Genomic DNA, 14905 nt, shown 5'->3' on the forward strand with positions numbered 1-14905 from the left:
AGGAATGTGAAATGCTGCTGGGGTAATTGCAGTAGCAAAGAAGCAGATCAGTAAGAAGACAGAACAAAGGGAAGATGTAAAGGTGAAGGTGGAAGAGACACCGAGTAAAGCCATCTGATAAACCAGCCCTCACCCTAAACACAAGGCATCATCACAGGCATTTGAAGATGGATTCTCCAGCAAGCAGGGTGCAGAAGAAAGGGTAGGGTCTGCAGGACAGGGCCAGCTCTCTCTTCACCTGACAAGTTCCCTCATGGAACTTGGAGGGATATAAGAACCTGGCCTCCAAGGCATTATGAAAATACTTTAATCAAATATAGAGATAAAAACCTGTTTTATTTAAAGCTTCTTAAGTTACTTACTATTGGGACATAGGGCCTGGGGGCCTCCACTGGTGCACTGTTACAGGTACGGCGTATGTCAGCAGTGTGCCTGGGCGGAAGGTGGCCTTACATAGGATCATTCATCGTGTTAGACAAAGAAAGACAAGATCTCCCAGCTTTGATCTTTTGGTTTTTGTTCTGTACTTTTTCTACAACACCATTCACTCTCCCAAAATTCACCTCATCTATTTTCAATACAAGTAGAATGCATGGTTTTCTTTCAAGGGATCTTTCCAAAGGGAAGATTTGAAAAATCAACAAAGGCCAATATTTTTCACATGACATATGAAACTTCTGTAAATTAATGTACTAAATCTAACAGAGAGACAATAAAAGACAAGTGTCCAATTGTTGAACTTTCACTAGAGCAGTCTTAATTATTTTGTATAAATAAAAAATACAATTTCATAAACACACAAGTATTTTTCACCATATTTTCTGTATATATCAATATCAAGCCTGCACATTTTTTCTAAGTTGGTCCATAATATCATGTGGTAATTACTTCACAGATATGGGGGTTTTGTTACTCACTGCCAAAAACCACCTTAGCTATTCCACATGTATATGTTTTTCTAATACTTGGAAGTTATAAAGAATTAAACATTCAAAGTACATTTAACTCTGGTATAAGAAATACAGCATTCCAGAAGGTAAGAAAACAACATCTTCCTTAGGAGAATGAGTAATTCAAAACCACATTCCCCAAACTGATTTATAAATTCAGTGCAATCCTAATTATAATTCCAGCAAAATTTCTTGTAGATATCTGTTATGGACTGAGTGGATACGTCTTCTCAAAATTTATATGTTGAATCGCCAGCCCCAATGTGACTATTTGGAGATATGGGTCTTTGTGCAGGTAATTAAGGTTAAGTGAGGTCATAAGAGTTGGACTTTGATTCAACAGAACTAGTGTCCTTACAAGAAGAGATAAGAGATATCGCTCTCTTTTTCTCTCTCGTGCCATATAAGAACACAAATGAGTCGGCACCTTGATCTGGACTTTCTCGTCTCCAGAACTGTGATAAATAAATTTCCATTGTTTAAACCATGCACTTTTTGATGTTTTGTTACATCGGCCTGAGCTGACTAACATAAGAGTAATAGCGGACTCTAAAACTTTGTATGGAAAGCAAAGAAACTAGAATAGAATAGCCAAAGCACTTTTGATAACGAAAAGCAGTGTTAAAGGGTACAGAGTATACTTGTTATTTTAAGACTTATTATGACTTACAGTAATCCAGACTGTATAGTACTGACAAAAGGATAGATCAATGGAGCAGAACAGAAAGTACAAAAATAGATGCACACAAATATGGTCAACTGTTGACAAAGGTACAAAGGCAACTCAGTGGAGAAAAGACAATCTTTCAAACATATTGTGTTGGAACAATTAGATATCATTATTGAAAAACTTAACATTGACCAATAGCTTATTCTTTATACAAAAATTAACTCAAAATATGGTTATAGACCTAAATGTAAAACATATAATTATGAAACTTTTAGGAAAAATATTTTTTAAATTGGGTTAGGGAAACTGTTCTTAAATATGACTCCAAAATCATGGCTCATCAGATTTAAAAGATTGATAAATTATACTTTATGAAAACAAAAAACTCTGTATCTGTAAAAGATTCTGTTGAAAGAACAAAATACAACCTATAAACTGGGATAAAATATTCATTAATCATACCTCTAACAAAGTATTACATCCAGAATGTGTGTATGTGTTTATATAAATGCAACAATATTCCAATAAAAAACAAACCAACAAACAAAAATGGGCCAAGATTTGAACAGACACTTCCTTAAAGTGGTGTGGATGGCAGTAAAGTATAGGAAAGCTGTTTGACACCATTTCACTAGTTAAATGCAAATTAAAACCGTGTTGACATACCATTACACACTCATTAGAATGGCTAAAATAAAGCAAAACTGACCCCACCAAGTATTGATGAGAATGTGGAGAAATAGAACTCTCAAACATTTCTGGTAGGCATGCAAAATGGTGTGATGGGTCTGAAAAACAGTTTGCAGTTGCTTATAAGGTTAAACATAATCATACCCATATGATCCAGAAATCCCCCTCCCAGGTATTTACTCTAGAGAGATGAAAACATATTCACAGAAAAAGTGGTGTGCCCATTTTATAACAGCACTATTCTTATTCTTCAAAAAAAGGGAAACAGACTAAATGTTCCTAAGTGAGTAAATAAACTGTGGTACATTCATACAATGGAATATTACTCAGCAATAAAAAGGAGTGAATTAATGATACATGCAATCACATGGATGAACCTCAAGTACATAATGCTAAGAAAAGGAAGTCAGACAAATGATTAAAATACCACTTCCATTTATGTGACATTCTGGAAAAAGAAAAACTTGGGAGATGGAAAAGAGGTCAGTGGTTGCCAGGCATTTGGTTTGGCAAGAAGGTTTGACTACAAAGGTCTGAAATAAAGGAAGTTTGGGGGTGGGGGTAGGAAAACGTTCTGTATCCTGATCGAGGTGGTTGTTACCTGACTTGATACATTTGTCAAAACTCATGGAACTGTACACCCTCAAAAGAAAGGGAATTTTACTGTATATACATTTAAAAAACAAATTTTAGAACTGTACCTAAAATCAAACCAACCAAATCACAAAATATAGTCAGAATCCCCCTATTTCTCACCATTGCATTGTTACCACCATAAATCAGGCAACTGCTTTCTTTCTTGCCCCTCTAGACTCTATTCCCACATCACAGACAGAATAAACTTTCAGAAATGTAAGTCAGATGTCACTCCTCTGCTCAAAACCCTCCAAAGACTCCCCATTTCATTCAGACTAAAACCAAAGTACTTAAAATGGCCTACAAGGGACGTTTTATGATTTGCTCTTCCCCACTTCCTCTCCTAGGATGCTCCTGTGTCCTATCCTACTCAGGTTTCACTGACTTCCTTATTGAATCGCCTTCAACACACACACTCTCTGGCCATGGGGCCTTTGCCCTATTTCCTCCAAATATTCACTCTCCAAATATTCACTCCCATTCAGGCTTTCTTCAATGATCACCATCTCAATAAGGCCAAATTTGAACACTTATTTAATGCTAGAAGGTGCCCCCTACCCAGTAATCGCAATTCCCCTGTTCAGTGATTTTTCCCCTAGCACTTATCATCTTCCATTAAACGAATTTATTTCCTTCTAAACTAATTTATTTCTAAACTAATTGATTTATTTATTTTTATTTCTATGTGTCAATCGTCTGTATCCTAATACTAAAATATAAGCAACAAGAGGGCAAGAGTTTGGGTAATTTTTATTTACTGACGTACCCTAAGTACCTAAAAAAGATTCTGCCATTTCATAGGAGCTTCATAAATATTTGTGGAACAAATAAATAATTGAAAGCTATGGAAGTTTATAAGACTTACTGGGAACTCTTAAGAATGTATAAAAGAATATGACACATTATACTCTGTAATGACTTATATGGGAAAAGAATCTTAAAAAGAGTGGATATATGCACGTGTATAACTGATGCACTTTGCTGTACAGCAGAAACTAACACAACATTGTAAATCAACTATACTATAATAAAAATTTTAAAAAAAAGAATATGACCCATTAAAAGCAAAATTATATTTGTTCTACATGACCTGGCACCTTCACTAGCACTCTCATGGCTTTCTCAAATGGCAAGCTTTACAACAACTCTATTCTAAGCCTGGCTCTATATCTAACTCATTATGAAATCTTAAGCAAGTCATTTTCTCCCTAGACCTGTCTTCTGTTCTACAAAATAAGGTGTTTGGAAAAAAGCTTTTCAAGAGCTTCTGTAGAGTTAGTAAAAATTCTTATAGACTTAGCACATTAGAATCATATCAGAAATTTCTATAAAATGCAGATGCCTGGGAAGGCATCATCTCCAAATGTTCTAATATAATTGATCTTTGTGGAGCTTAAGCATAGATGTACAGCCAGGATTGGAAGCCACTGACCCAAAGCTCATGGTTCAACCATGTTCAAGAACAGTCTTCCATGGATATGTTAGTGTGTTCAGGTTAAAGTTAAATGTGGATCACATTAAGTTGATCATATTGAGATGTATCTTGCTGAGTTGATCAATATCACCAATGCTGCTGCAGACACCAGGGAAGGATACTAAGAGCCTGCACAGACAAGAGTGGCTGAAGCTGGGCTCTATGGGGGTGTCTTCCCATTTTACTGCTGCCTCTCAGTATATTGACTCTGTTCATCTCCAAACTCCTTCAGCTGCTAAATACACCTCACATCTCACTTGCTTCCCTTCTATTCCTATATCCTTAAAGCTAAGTAGGTTGCTTGCTTATGCCAACACAGGTGGATATTCATTATTTTCATACACTCTTAGGAACTGTGCAGAACTTGTACAAAATCCTTTCAAGTTCTATGACTACCATTGATCGAATTTTGAATCTGAAACTTCAGAATCCTCACAGTTAGCTGCTCAGTCTTGTTCCAGAAATCTGAACCAAACCAACTGATTTCTGACTGTGTTTTGAGACCACATTAAAAGAACAGCACCTGGAACCCTCTCACACCCTCAGGAGCTCAAATTCTGATAGCCATCATCCAGCATCATATGCCTAATTGCACCTGCTTTTTCTTGCTCTCAAAATTGGTAGAAGCTTACATTTTGGAAAGCAGTGCCTCAGGCACCATAATTGAGAACACTGGCAAAGCTAAGAAACTGGAAAGGAAAATTTCAGCCAAACTAATGTTTTTGAGGTTTCCATGATGCCATATCTTCCATTTACATTTTTTTAAATATAAACTTCCCAACTATTTATTTTAACATGATGCACAAAAAGTTACAAATATCCCCCATTAATTCTTTTGGAACTTCATTGCTTAGTTGTTTTAACAGGTGCCGTGATCACTTGCAATTGCAAAGCAGGAGAATGATGTTCTCCTTTTTTTATAAATTAAGACTCTGAGTCTCAGTAATCAAGAAATTTTTAGGACTTTGAATGCACATAGATATCTTCTTTGTCTCTGAACAAGTTCTATACCCTAATGTGGGACATACAAGTTACACACTGAACCACTTCCCTACAACAGTGATCTCTTTCCTGACACTTTAACTTTTTCTTTTCTCTTACTTTATTTTTAAATGGAGAAATGTATATCATGGCTGTCACGTATTTTGGAAGAAAAGCCTCAATGTTAATCAGTCAGTAATCAGTACAATCATTACAGATATTCATGCAGACATGAGGAGACTCAGAGGAGAGTAGGGGGAAGAGGATGCTCACTTCTCAGATTTTGCCTTTGCCTTCGTACTCAACCTGGGAATGAATTGTGAAGTGCAAGATTTAGCAGGGCAAATCCTGCATAGGGAAGAGGGAAAGTCATCACAATGAAGAAAATGTGCTCCAACTTTCTTTGCACTCCCAAGCCACTAAGTTCATTGTCACTCTGGGACTGGGTCAGGAACAATTTCAGTAACAGTTCCCTCTTCCTCTTACCCAAGCTCTTCCCCCAAGATCTCTGTACGTCTGACTCCTTCTGGTCTTGTATGAGCTTAATTGTTCCCTTTTTAGAATTATGTTCTCCAACCATTCAATCCAAAATTACCTTGATGTAATTTATACTGTGTATCATTATCTAAAAGTTTCTCATTTAGTCTGCTCCCTCCTTCAGAATATAACCTCCACAAGAGCAAGCAGGAACCTTGATATTCCTGTTACTCCTGAAGATGTACATTACCTATAATAGTACCTGGGTCACAAGGTATGCACGGTGGGTATTTACTGATTAATGGGAACATGAATAGTCAGAGGAAAGAGTGAAAGTGTGTCAATAAGTAGAGTCCCTTAGAATCTCCAAAATCTGGAGGGGCGGGGGCAGAGACAACCTGGGGATCACTGTAATAGTAAATCATGTCTCAGAAAGGAAGAACCTGGCAAGCCACTGCATTTGAGATGCATTTCCCTACCCACCACTCCAGCCCACCAAAACAGCTGATTCTGGTAGGCAGAATAACAGCCTTCCAAAGATGTTCATGCCCCAATCCCCAAAAACCTGTGAATGTGTTACCTTACAAGGTCAAAAGGACTTTAGAGATATGATTATGTTATGGATTTTGAGTTGAGATTATCCTGGGTTATCCATATGGCCCAATCTAATCATGTGTGTCGTTAGAATTGGAAGAGCAGTTCAGAAGAGTGGGCCAGAGAGATGGCATGTAAGAAACACTTGACCCAGCATTATTGGCTTTTATCCTCCTTTTATGATGGAGGGACAGAGCCACAAGCCAAGAAATGTGGCAACCTCTAGAATTAGAAACACCCTTGAGTTTCCAGCAGAAAGAAAACGGGGACATTGGCCCTCTGACCATAAGGAACTGAATAACTGAATTCTACAAATAAGCTGAATCACCAGGAAATAGATTCTCCCTTAGAATCTCCAGAAAGGAACAAAACCTGCCAACACTTTGAATTTAGCCTGATGAGATCAATATCTAACCTCTAACCTCCAGAACTGTGAACAGGTTTTTTGTTGTTTTGTGATATTCTGTGATAATATTTTACAGCAGCAATAGAAAACTGATCACAGTAGCCCTAAATCAGAAAAATATGGCAGAATGAAATACAAGTAAAATAAGTGTATGCATGTGGTGGTAGAGTGCAGACACTTAACCGCTCATCCACTCCTCTGATGTGTCATTTGATCTGTGTTTCAAGTTACATGGAGCTGATCTTTCAGAGACCTTCTTCAACAAAATATTCCAAAATTATTTTATTCAACTTTTATTTTAAAGCATTGAAAGAATTTAAAGAGCAAAGCCATGATAACACATCTCTTTATTCCACTGTGGTTAAAAGGGTCTCTCTCTCTCTCTCTCTCTCTCTCTCTCTCTCTCTCTCTCTCTCTATCTCTTTCTGTCTCTTACTCCTGCATAGCCATTGATTATGGACACTGAGAAGGCAATTTTTTTCTTTCTTTAATGGAGACAGTAAAATCTAGAGGAAAAATCTAAATTTCCCTATAGGATCTATACTAGTTACTCCATGTAATGTACCAGTTGATAATATTAAAACAATATTTTCTAGAATTACCATATGACCCAGCAGTCCCACTACTGGACATATATCCTGAGAAAACCATAATTCAAAATGACAATGCACCCCAGTGTTCATAGCAGCACTATTTACAATAGCCAGGACATGGAAGCAACCCAAATGTCCATCAGCAGAGGAATGGATAAAGAAGATGTGGTACATATATACAATGAAATATTACTCAGCCATAAAAAGGAATGAAATTGGGTCATTTGTAGAGATGTGGATGGACCTACAGAGTGTCATACAGAGTGACATAAATCAGAAAGAGAAAAACAAATATAGTATATTAATGCATATATGTGGAATCTAGAAAAATGGTATAGATGACCTTATTTGCAAAGCAGAAATGTAGAGAACAAATGTATGGATACCAAGGGGAAAAGAGGGGTGAGGTGGAAGGAATTGGGAGCTTGGGATTGACATATATACACTACTGATACTATGTATAAAATAAACAACTGAGGGGAACATACTGTATAGCACAAGGAACTCTACTTAATGCACTGTGGTGTCCTAAATGGGAGGGAAATCCAAAATGGAGGGGATATATGTATATGTATGGCTGATTCATTTTGCTGTGCATTAGAAGCTAACACAACATTGTAAAGCAACTATATTCCAATAAAAATTAATTTTAAAAAAACACAATATTTTATTTTCTTAATTAAACTTTTACGTTTATATAACTATAGCTCACATAGAGTGGTAAGAAAGAAAAGAGAGTTATCCCATATACTCTTTATCCAATGTTTGGTTCACATCCTCCAGAGCTTCCCAGATGAAATCTGAAACTGGCCCCTACACACAGGGCAAGGAGAGACAGAGGAAGGAGGCAGACCATTATAGATTGGTAGGTGGCAGTGTTAATAAGCAAGGGAATTTACATATGAGAATTGTTTGAGGTGGGCTCAAGACTAGATCTCTGCACCTTACCTCCAGAATCGTAAAAGTTTATACAGAAGCCTTAACTGGGTTCATTCACATATTCAGTCCAGATGGTCTCAACAATACCTTTCTCTCTCAAGGCCACATCCTTCAAAGGCTCTCACTGTGGCAACAGTGGGCAGAGTATACTTTCCAAGGACAGGGGAGGGGGTGAGGAGGGTATGATTGCCCAGGTCAAGTTCTCAGGTTAACCAGAAGTCAGGTCTTTTTGATGACCTCCTCCAACACCAACACCAATTTACCTCAATGGTAACATCTTGTAAAAACTATTGTTGGATATCACAACTAGAATATTGACATATATACAGTGAAGATATACAATATTTCCATAGCATCAAGGATCTCTCATGTTGCCTTTTTATATCCACACCCTCTTCCCTACTGCTCCCATCTCCTCCCTGGCAACCATTAACCCACTCTCCATTTCTATAGTTTTGTTATTTAAAGTATGTTACATAAATACAGTCATATAAAAATGTAACCATTGAGATCGCTTTATTCACTCAGCATAATTCTCTGGAGATTTATCCAGGTTACTGCCTATATTGATAGATTGTCTTTTTTTTAATTTCTAAGTATTATTTCATGGTATGGATATACCAGTTTGTTTAGCCATTTACCGACTGAAGGACATCTGTGTTGTTTCTAGTTTTCAATTATTATGAACAAAGCTGCTACAAACACTCAAGTAAGGATATTATGTGAACCTAAGTCTTCATTTCTCTGAGATGAATGCTCAGGCCTGAAATTGCTGGGTCCTGTGACTCTAGCATCTTTAGTTTTTTTAAGAAGCTGCCAAACTGCTTCCAGAGTAATTTTTTACATTTTGCATTCCTACCAGTAACGGATGAGTGATGAGTGACTCGTTTTGTCTGCATCCTCACCAACACTTTGTCTTGTCACTCTTTTCTATTTTAGTCATTCTGATAGGTATATAGTGAAATATCATTGTGGTTTTAAATTGCATTTCTTTAATGGAGAGTAAGATTGAACATCTTTTCATGAGCTTATTTGTTATCTGTAAATTCTCTTCAGTGAAATGCCTGCTTCTGTTTTTTGCCCATGTTCTAGTTGAATTGCTTATGTTTTTTAAGTTGAATTTTGAGAGATTTAAAAATGTATTCTAGACACTAGTCTTTTGTCTGATATCTGGTTGGAAAATATTTTTTCCAATGTGTAATTGATCTTTGCATCCTCTTAACAGGGTCATTCACAGAACAAAAAGTTTTAAAAGTCTAAGAACTTTTGCCTAGCCCTAGATCCCCAAAATTTTCTCCAATGTTTTGTACTAAAAGTGTTGTAGTTTTATATTTTACATTTCAGTCTGAGATTTGTTATGAGTTAATTTTTGCATGTTGTGTGAAACTTGGTCAAGGTCCATTTTTTTTTAACATACGAATGTCCAATTTCTCAAACATTATTTGTTGAAAAGTCAACAAATAATTTTGGAGCAGTTGGACATTTGCTCCAATTGCTCTCTTCTATTGAATTGCTTTGGCAGCTTTGTTAAACATCATTTGGGCATATTTGTGTGGGTATATTTCTGGTTTCTCTATTCTATTCCATTTATTTATCTATCTGTTTTTCCACCCATACTACAGTCTTAATTAACATAGTAACATGCTAATTCATGAAATCAAGTAGACTGATTTCTACGATTTTATTCTTCTTTCTCTAAATTGTTATACCTGTTTAATTCCTTTCCCTTTCTATATAAATATTTAGAATAATTTTGTCTATATCTCCAAAAAGAAACCTGCTGGGATTTTGATAGGAACTGTGTTAAGCCTACATATGAATTTGGGGAGAATTGACCTTTTTACTATATTGAGTCTTCTAATTCATGAGCAAAGTATGTCTCTCAATTTATTTAGAGTTTTTCTGATTTCTTTCATCTGTATTTTGACTTTTCAGCTACAATTCCTGTATATGTTTTGTTAGATTTATAGCTCAGTGTTCCATTTTTTTGAGTAAATTTAAATGGCATTGTATTTTTAATTTCAATGTCCATGTGCTCATTACCAGTAAATAGAAATATAATTTGTTTCTGCATATATCCTGCAACCTTGCAAGTTTTTATCTCTAGGCTTTTCAAATTTTATTATAAATTCCTTGAGATTTTTTACATAGACAAATAAGGTATTCTGCAATAAGATCAGTTTTATTTCTTCCTTTCCATTCTGTATGCCTTTTATCTCCTTTTCCTGTCTATTGCACTGGCCAGAATTTTCAGTGCTATGTTGAATAAGTATGGCAAGAGTTGACATCTTTGCCTTGTTTTTTATCTTAGGGAGAAATAATTCAATCTCCCATCATTAAACATAACTAAACATAGGCTTTTGTCATGCATTTTTATTCAAGTTGAGGAAGTCCTTCTCTATTCCTATTTCTCTCCAATGTTTTTTATCATAAATGGGTGCTCAATTTTGTCCAATGCTTTTTCTGCATCAGTTGATATGATCATGTGTTTTTTCTTTTTACTTGTTAATATGGTGGATTACATTGATTGATTTTCCAATACTGAACCACCCTTGCATCCCTGAAATAATCCCCACTTGGTCATCAGTGTATATAATTCTGTTTACTTGTTGCTGAACTCTGTTTGATAATATTTTGTTAAGATTTCCACATCTATATTCATGTGCTATGTTAGTTCATAGTTTTATTTGTGTCCCTCTGATATGGGTATCAAGGCATACCAACCTCATAAAATAAATTGAGACATATTTACTCCTCTCCTATTTTCTGGGAAAGATTATGTTTAATTAGTGTTAATTTTTTTTCTTTGAGTGTTTGTAGAATTCTTCAGTGAAACCATCTGGGCCTGGAGATTTTTTAGGGAGGCATTTCTTTTATTATAAATTCAATTTCCTTAACAGTTATAGGGCTATTCAAATTATTTGTTTTCATATTGGGTCAGTTTAGGTAATGTATTAGTTTCCTATGCCCCCCCATAAAAGAATACCATGAACTGGGTGGCTTAGAATCACAGAAATTTATTGCCTTCAGGTTCTGGAAACTAAAAGTCCAAAATTAAGGTGTCAGCAAAGTCATGTTCCTTCTAAAACCTGTAGGAGAAGGATCCATGACTTTCTCAGCCTCTGGTAGTCCTGGACATTCCTTGGCTTGTGACCATGTAATTCCAGTCTCTGTTCCCATCATCACATGGCATTCTTCCTGTGTCTCTTCACATCATCTTCACTCTCTGTGTGTCTGTGTCCACATTTCTCATTGTTATAGGGACATCAGTTTTATTGGATTAGGGTCCACCCCAATGACCTTATCTTAACTTGCTTAAACCCACTAAGACTCTATTCCCTAATAAATTCACATTGTGAAACACTGGGGTTAGCACTTCAACGTATCTTTTTGGAGAGAACGCAATTCAAACATAATAAGTAATTTCAGTTTGGGGAGGAATTAGTCAATTTCACCTACACTGTCAAATAAAATGTGTGCAGAGTTTTTCATAGTATTTCCTTATTTATCTTTTGATGATTGCATGATCTGTGGTGATATTCCATATTGTGACTGGTATTGGTAATTTGCACCGTCTCCATTTTTCTGTCTATCTTGCTAAAAATTTGTCAGTTTTACTAAACTTTTCAAAGATGTAACTCTTCATTTCACTGATTTTTCCTACATTTTGTTTCAATTTCATCAATTTGTACTCTTATCTTTATTATTTCCTTCCTTTTCTTACTCTAGGTTTATTCTGACATGTTTTTTTCTAAGTGCTTGAAGTGGGAGCTTAGATTACTGTTTTGAGAATTTTCTACTTTTCTAATATATACATTTATCATGGTAAGTTTTCCCATCAGGACTGGTTAATTATCTCTCACAAATATTGATATGTTGCATTTTCATCTTCATTGAATTCATTGTGTTTTTTAACTTTCTTTGAGACTTCCTCTTTGAGCCATGGATTATTTAAAAGTATGCTGTTTAGTTTTCAAAGGTTTGGATGTTTTCCTTTTATCTTTCTGTTCTTGATATTTTTGTTTCCATTTTGGTTGGGGAACGCTCTGTGTATGATTTCAATTCTTTTACATTTGTTGAGGTTTGCTTTGTGCTTCAGATGTATCTTGGTATATGTTTAATGAACACTTGAAAAAATATATATTCTGTTGCTTTTAGGCAGAGCATTCTATAAATGTTCATTAGATCCTGTTGGTTTATGGTGTTAAGTCCTTCTATATCCTTTATGATTTTCTGTCTAGTTGTTTTATCAGCTGTTGAGAAAAAGTGGTTAAAGTCTGCAACTATAGCTGTAGATTTGTCTATTTCTCCAGTCTGTTCTATGAGTTTGTTTCTTCACAGGTTTTGAAGCTGTTTTTTGTCATGTACACATGTAGAGTACCTATGTCATCTTGGTACATCTTGGTACATTGACCTTTTTATCACTGTGTAACCTCCCTTTCTGTCTCTAGTAATTTTCTTTGCTCTGAGGTCTACTGTATCTGATATTAATATAGCTACTCATGATTTCTTTTGACTAATACTGGCATGATATATCTGTTTTTTAACTTTCTTATATAGCTATATTTGAAATGAATTTCTGATATACAGCATATAATTGAGTCATGTTTTTTACCCACTCTGCCAATTTTTGTCTTTTACCTGTTGTATTTAGACCATTTAAATTTAATGTAATTATTGATATATTTATTAGAGCTTAAAACTGACTTTTTTTGTTTTTTATTTGTTTTACCTTTTTTGTTTCTATTTCCTTTCTCCCTGCCTTACCCTGTGTTACTTAACATATTTATTTCAATTTGAGTTATCTATAATATTTTGAGCATATCTATTTGTATAGCTTTTCTTAGTGAGTTCTCTACATATTGCATTAAATACACATAACTTATCAAAGTCTTCTGGTGGTATTAATTTACCAGTTTGAGCAAAGTGTAGAAACTTCATGTCTCTTATGTCCCTGTATCTTCTCTCCTTTATAATACAATTGTCTTAAATATTTCCTCTACATATATTTAGAAGTACATCAGACAATGTTATAATTTTTACTTTAACTGTCAAATATGATTTAGAAAACTCAAGAGGAGAAAGGAAACCTATTGTTTTATCATATTACTGCTCATCATGTTTTGTTTTGTTTTGTTCCTGGTATTCCAAGATTCCTTCCTTATAGTTTCTCTTCTGTTTGGAGAACCACCTTTAGCCATTCTTTTAGGGTAAGTCTACTGATGACAAATTTTCTTAGTTTTCCTTCATCTGAGAATGTCTTGATTTCACCTCCATTTCTGAACAATATTTTCACTGGATACTTGATTCTGTGTTGATAGTTCTTTTCCTCAGCAGTGTAAAAATGTTATGTCACTTCTTGCCTCCATGGTTTCTGATGAGAACTCTGCTTTTATTTGTACTGTTTTCCCTTTTAGGTAAGGTGATGTTTCTCTACAATTGCTTTCAGTATTTTGTCTTTGTCTTTAATTTTTAGACGTTTGACTCTGATATGTCTTTGAGTGGATTTCTTTGGGTTTATTATGTTGGGATTTTGTTCAGCTTCTTGAACCTATAGCTTTAAGTCTTTTGCCAAATTTGGGGATTTTTTTCAGCCATTTTTCTTCACATGTTCTTGGGACTGTGTTCTTTTCCTTTCCTTCTTTTTTTTTTTTTCTAGCATATATTCTCTCCTTTGTTCATATTGGAAAATCTACATTGTTTATATTCCAGTTCACTGATTTTTCTTCTCTGTTCACTTTATTATGCTGTTGAAGTCATCCAGTTAGTGTTGTATTTTGATTACTGTATTTTCCAGTCATAAAATTTCCATTTTTTTCTTTATGCATTCTATTTACTTGTTAAGACTTTTTTCTTCCTTTTATCCTTCTTCCCTTTCTTTCTTTCTTTCTTTTTTATTTCACATTTGTTTCAAGTGTGTTTTTAGTTGCTCATTGAAGCATTTGTATTATGACTACTTTAAAATCTTTGTCAGAAATTTGTGACATCTTTGTCATCTTAGTTTCTTGATTTTTTAAAAATTCCATTTGAAATCTTCCTTGTTCTTGGTAGAATGAGTAATTTTCTGTAAAGCCTGCACATTTAGGGCACTATGTTAGGAGACTGTTAATCTCATTTGTTTTGTTGGCTTTGGTGACACCAAGGTAGGGAGGGAAGGCTGATACTTCCTGCTGGAGTTTTCACTGATACCACCTGGGCTGGGGGTTTGGGATACCTCCTAAGAGCCTAGGAATGGTATTAATAGAATGAATCTAGGTGCCTCACTTGGCCTTTGATGGAGTGGGTTGAGTGGGGCCACAGGACTTTTTTATTTGATGTTCTGCCAGACTGAAGCTGTTATTTTCTGCAGAGTGTCTGTCTTTCTGGGCTGTCCCTTTCCTGGTCCTTTGGCTAAAGAGAAGAGGCTTTTTTTGTCTGCATTCACGGACATTTCTGGTTTTGTCAGCTCCTTCAGCTCCAAGTCTGGGACATCTGAGGCCAAAAGAAAACCCCAGG

This window comes from Hyperoodon ampullatus, assembly GCF_949752795.1.
Source record: "Hyperoodon ampullatus genome assembly, chromosome: 8".
Lineage (NCBI taxonomy): Eukaryota > Metazoa > Chordata > Mammalia > Artiodactyla > Ziphiidae > Hyperoodon > Hyperoodon ampullatus.